This window comes from Ischnura elegans, chromosome 3 (assembly GCF_921293095.1).
Source record: "Ischnura elegans chromosome 3, ioIscEleg1.1, whole genome shotgun sequence".
In the NCBI taxonomy this organism is placed as follows: Eukaryota; Metazoa; Arthropoda; class Insecta; order Odonata; family Coenagrionidae; genus Ischnura; species Ischnura elegans.
The window spans coordinates 26,324,937-26,331,084 of NC_060248.1; the positions used below are offsets into that span (position 1 = coordinate 26,324,937).

General features: G+C 33.9%; 2 long non-coding RNA genes across 3 annotated transcripts; both read left to right on the forward strand.

Moving 5' to 3' along the window:
- The first annotated feature begins 1,140 nt into the window (after nt 1-1,140).
- On the forward strand, nt 1,141-2,376 carry LOC124154987. The gene is made up of 3 exons (XR_006864085.1): nt 1,141-1,167; nt 2,058-2,227; nt 2,335-2,376. It is a non-coding gene; the product is annotated as an uncharacterized LOC124154987 (long non-coding RNA).
- A 943-nt stretch (nt 2,377-3,319) lies between these two features.
- Nucleotides 3,320-5,377, forward strand: LOC124154988. Of its 2 annotated transcripts, XR_006864087.1 has the most exons (4): nt 3,320-3,360; nt 4,306-4,470; nt 4,552-4,674; nt 5,333-5,377. It is a non-coding gene; the product is annotated as an uncharacterized LOC124154988 (long non-coding RNA). The 2 variants fall into 2 exon arrangements; XR_006864086.1 differs by lacking the exon at nt 5,333-5,377 and having other exon boundaries at nt 4,552-4,848.
- Nucleotides 5,378-6,148: the final 771 nt, after the last annotated feature.

The window sequence follows — 6,148 nt, forward strand, 5'->3', positions numbered from 1 at the left end:
TGGTCGGAGTCGTACTGGCGCTCTCTTCTCTCCCCCGGGCAAGGTCGGTAAAAGGCAGGTCGTGTCACGCTCCCATAGTGCATTTCGGTTTGATCATCTTGGTTCCCACCTGTCTGTTGTTTACATGGTGTTTGCATAGGGCATATGAATTAATTTCAAAAAATTGTGTGCTGCAGTGCTCCGATTTGCTCCAATTCCACGAAAAACGGAGTATGAATATTTCGTTTTCCTTCTGATCGTAAAAGAGAGGCTCCTTGGTCGATAGATTGCAGAAGAAACAAATGGAAATCTACAATAACATCGCACATTGTGAGGTAAGGAAGTGACAATATTATAAGTATTTTTTGCCTGTATTTGTACTTTGTAAATATTTATATATTCAACGTAAGTCTTAATAATTCTAGCAATAGTCTATGTCAATGAGGGAACGTCACATAGTAGAAATATAGGCTTCTCAAAAGTTGTTGACAACGCTGTTGTCACCAGCATATTTTGATACGGATTCATCACGCTTTGCCTTGAAATTATGTTAAGTAATGCAAAAGTGCCAAACTTTTCAATGTTATTTATTACTTCGGGTCATGTTTCATACGGAATAATACGGAAATGGTGCATTTTCATTGTAAATTAGTAGAATAATCGGATCGTATGTAGGCTCGCTTGCGCCAGTATACATTTCTTCAATTCAGTTTTATACGTGCAATGGATAATGCCTTCTCTGTTCAGAAATTCCTCAATTTTTACAAATATTATTATTTAGGTTTGTTTCACTGCGGAGAAGTTAAGAGTGTCGTCAACAGGATGGTCGCAAACTACATAAACAAACTGCCGTTCCAACAGCGATTTCTGGAAAAAGGTATGTATTCTGAAGATAAGTTATACAAAGTTTGAATAAGTTTACATAGTTTTAATATTACAAATTGGCGACAGTCGAATCTAGTCTTTTCTAATAATTTCAGTTTTTTATGCACTTTTGGAAGTCGTAATAAGATGTCCTGTTAAACTCGTGCATTCGTTATACGTTATGCATAGAAATTCTTGCATCCAAACAACTCGGATATCAACCCGTGTGCTGGAGGAGAGTTGGTGGAAGAACCAGACGTTCCCGACTGTCAACAGGACGAGATGTTGGTGATTAATTAGGAAATCCGGATGCTGAAAGCAAAAGTAAGTGTATTATGATATTATGGAAAAGTATTTACAAATTATGATTGTGAAGTTCAATGCAACCATGTACGAGAAAGTTATATGCTTTACTCGAGTTTTAATTCTGCTAGTGTGTAGTAAATTTATGAGTTATGTAGTAGAATATTGAATTATCACTTGTTACGTTATTTGTTTGGCTTTCAGTTAACTTTTTTGTATCAGTGCTGTTGAAGTGATATTTTCATGATACTGGATATTATGCACACCGAATTGCAGTAACCTATAACTTCATACATGGACTCCTTCGCGTATAAATTTATATAAAGCCTATGTACCGTTTATAAAGTTGTCTGGTAGTTTTTGAGAATGTCGCAAAGTATATCTTCATTTAAAGGAAGGGTCTATTGACAGGAATTTAATTAAAGTGTGGGCTATAGGGATATCAATATATGGCAGTTCAATTATTTGACAGTTATTTGAGTGCAGTCATTGTGTGTTGAATTCATGGGAATAAGGACATGTGGTATTATGTGAGGTTAAGTTATTGAGAGTGTAACAGTAGTGTGGGAAAAATAGACCTTAAATCTATGCTATCATTCATTTACTGTGTAAATGGTGCAACAACATCAGCCCATTTTATTGTGGATTAGTGCAAAAGTTGAACATTATATGGCCAAATTCATGCAAAAAGTAATAAATATTCAACATTGTAATAGATACTAATCATTATATGTGTTAATAGATTACCCACTGTAGGATGTGAATCAATACGGTGAAGCCTAATGAAAATGACCACATACAATTTATAATCTGATATTATTGTGATGAGCATTGCTTTTCGCAGGCATTACCTGTCCTTCCTATGCAAACTATTTCCAAGGTTGTTCCTATTATTTCTGCCATTTTTTCAGGTTGAACTATGATGAGCTAGTCAGGTGAAGCAGCAACAAAATAAAAATGTACTCATGAGAGCTAAAGCATTTGAACTGTGGAATGACTGCTGGATAAATTAAGGAAGCAAGTGACCGTCTTATGAGGAATACTGCCTAAGTCTTGGAAGCTGTTTTATAAGTACACAGGTGTAAGTAGATGTTTTTTTCCATTGTCCTCCCTTGCAATCGCAAAATATTGTTATAAATTTATAACATATTACCAAGGTTGTTTTTATCATTATTGTCATCCTTCTAGGTTGAATGGTCTATGGTCAGTTGAAGCGTGTACATATTACTCATGAGAGCTGGTAAAATCATTGGAATTGTAGAATTTTGCTGGATAATTTAAGGACAATGTGACAGTTTCCTGGGGGAACATTATTGAAAGAAGTCATAGATGCTGTTCCACAACCATAAAGGTGTAAGTAGATGTATTTTTTCATCCAGTCCTTCCCTTGCTACATATTTCCATGGTTGTTCTTTTAATTCTAATAATTCTTCTAGGTTGATATATGATCCATGGTCAGGTGAAGTGTGAACATGTTACTTATGAGAGCTGGTAAAATCATTTGAATTGTAGAATGTAGATAGAGAAATTAAGGAAGCAAGTGAGAGTCTTATGGGGAACATTGTCGGAAAAGTTTATGAAGCTGTCTCATAACCACACATGTGTAAGTAGGTGCATTTTTTCATCTTGTGTTCCGTTGCAACATATTCCCAATGGTGTTCATATCATTATTATCATTCTTCTAGGTTGAATTATGATCTATGGTCAGTTGAGGCATTAACACGGTATTCATGAGTGATGGTGAAATCAGTTGAATTATGGAATGATGGCTGGAGAATTTAAGGAAGAAGTTGGTTGCCTCATGAGGATTATTTATTAAAAAAATGGTAAGTCATGTAAGAGAATTAGAACTTGTTTCAATAATGTTAATGTGCACATTTTTCCCACCCTTTTATAGGCTACAAAATATTTTTGTAGGATTAGTTTGGGAACTGGGTAGTATTTAGTAATGGCATGAGCTAGCTTGTGTTATTTGAGAATATGATACCTTATATATTGCTATGAACAGCCTTTCATATAGCTGGCAAATGCTGAATGACATGTTAACTTTATTCTCATGTTTGGTTAATATGTGAGATTTTACAACCTGTGAAAGTTATGTAGCATGTATTGTTTCAAATAGTGTTTGTAATTCTATTTCAGGTGTACAAGGATTTTATTTGGATCTTACATCAGGGAGAATATCAGTTTATTTTAAGAAGTTGATGACTTTAAGTATGGAATTGCTGGCATTTGGTATACTTTTTATAATGGTTTTTATATGTTGTGTTTTCTAGCAGCCTGGTGCAATGGTTATTGATGAACTACTTGAAGAACAGTTATTCTTATTCCAGGATGATAATATGCATATTATAACTATCCCTCTTAATGATCAGTGCACACTCATATGACTTTAGTGAATATAGATACAGTTTTGTGATTAACTTAACCGTGGAGATTGTAGTGAATTATAATATAAGAATGTGATTATGATGAGCCTGGATGATTTATTTCTCTCTCCATCAATGCAACATTATTAGTATAGTTTGACTGCATATTGAGATGCACCATATCTTTCCTTTCGGGGTTATCTCCTGCATTTAGCTCGGTATTAATCATTTCGTTTCATTTAATACCCATTATGTCTGTACCCCACCCTGTATCTATAGTGCATTTCAACCCATAATATATCCATTAAAATTAACACATGAGCGAGGTATTCTACTGGATTTGTAAAACTACTTCCTACAATTTAACAGGCTTTATGCTTCAGTTATTTACATCCATGATTGTCTTGTCATTGTTAATTGTCTGAGTCTAATTGCTCAATTTGGAATGCATTTGCTCCGTGCAGCATTTGCTGACTTAAAATCAGTGATTGAGTTTGGAATCCATCCTATTCTAATTAATGTTCTGATGTATATTCCTCTATTGCAGTTATTTGTAAAATCTTTAATGTACCTAAAGGCTCACCTGAGTGCACACTGACATCACTGTGTCAGATTATTTGCCGTGATTCTTGGAATATTTGCATGCAGATTATTCTAGTATTACATTCATTATTGGGATTGGCAATATTTACAATTTCTAACTAATTAACATAGGCCTCAACTTTAGACAATTAATAAGCATTCAATGAGAGTTTATTATTATCATATGGACATGTTATCACTTCCCTAGGTTCCTTTCTCATCTATGGTTTGGTGAATTGTGAACATGTTAGCCATGAGAGTTGTTAAATGATTTGAAGAATGGAATAACATCTGTGTTAACTATGGGAGCAAGTGAGTCTCATTCGGAACATGGTGGAAACAGTCTATGAAGATGAATGATTGGCAAGCATGAGTAAGTAGGTGCATTTTTCATTTGTCTTGCCTTTTCGAAATGTATCCAAGGATGTCCTTATAATTATTTTCTTTCTTCTAGGTTGATCTGTCTTCAATGGTGGAGCAAATGAGATACCCATCAGGGACATTGCTTTAGGAAAATCTTAGTATTTTTGACCTGTGGGGATGGTGAAGTCTGATTATCTTTGGTAACGTTGGTGAAGTAAGTTTGATAAGCTGTCTCTAATCTGTCTCTTAAGTTAGATAAAATCAGGGCAAAGCTGTTATAATGCAAGTATATAATGCAATGCAAATTATAATGCAATGCTGGTATATGCTATTGGAGTATATGAGGCCTTATGCATTGCTGTGAACTTGTCATTTTGCAGGCATATGGTAATGGTGAATGGCATTTCAACTTTATTTTACATATTTGGATAATGTGTGAGACTACTGCAATCTGCAATCCTTGGAAATTATGTAATATGTACTGTTTCCGATGGTCTTTTTAATTGTATTTCAGGTTTGCAAGGATTTTATTAGGATCTTACATCAGGAGGAATATCAGTATATTTAGAAGTTGATGATTTTAAGTATGGAATTGATGTTTAGTACAATCCATTTATTTTAAGATATTATTCTATGAACTACAAACACAATTACATAGTTCTGATTTTTTCGGGATCATGGTTTAAGTGTTGTTGGGTATTCTATACACTGACCTATAATGATAACTTGGATGAACATAACTTTTTCCTTTTGAATGTTGATTTCCCATGAACATACTTGTGCATCTCAAATTGAATGGTTTGTTCAATTAATTACATTGTTAACTCTTCGGTTTACTTTGTCTCATGGTATTTATATGTTATGTTTTCTAGCAGCCTGGTGCAGTGGATAATCATGAACTATTTGAAAAACTGTTCTTCTTAATCCGGGACAGGATACTATGCATTAAGTGGCAGGCTGGATTTGTAATCCTGAGGGTGATACCTGTTGTGTGGACCTTACTGCTACATTTGCCAGCATTAGCAAAATCATCATTCCTTAAAGTCTAGACATTATGGCAGTGCACCTTTAAATGGATGTTTTAAAAGCCTTAAATTATGTGCATCTGTTTTGAAATTAGTTTGATCAAATTGTACTACTATTTCAACAAAATTATATTTTATTTATTCTGGAAAAATATTCTATTGCCCATGACTTTCTGTTTTAATGATCAAACATTACTTTATATGACTGTAATTGTAAATAGTTATGTGATTTACTGAACTGTGGAGATTGTAGTGAATTTTATTATAATATAAGGATGTGATTACGATGTGCCAGCTTTTTTTATTTCTATCCAGCAATTCATCTCAATAAGTATTTTAATTGTTAATGGTCTGGGTGTAATTTGGAATGCATTTGCTCTGTGCTGAATTAAATGCAGTTGCAGTCAGATTATTTGTCATGATTCTTAGAAAATTGGTAAGCAGATGGTTCTAGTATTACATACATGATTTGGAGTAGCAATGTTAATAAATTCACAACCCTCTTAGATCAGTCATCCTATCGCTTGGTTTGGGCATTTTTCGAGAGTCGAACCAAGGTCCTCAGACTAAAATACCGCCACATAATATAATTTTAATAATTTAATTTTTATTTAATAAAATAATAAAAGTATTATCAGGTATGCTATAATTTCCTATAACCTT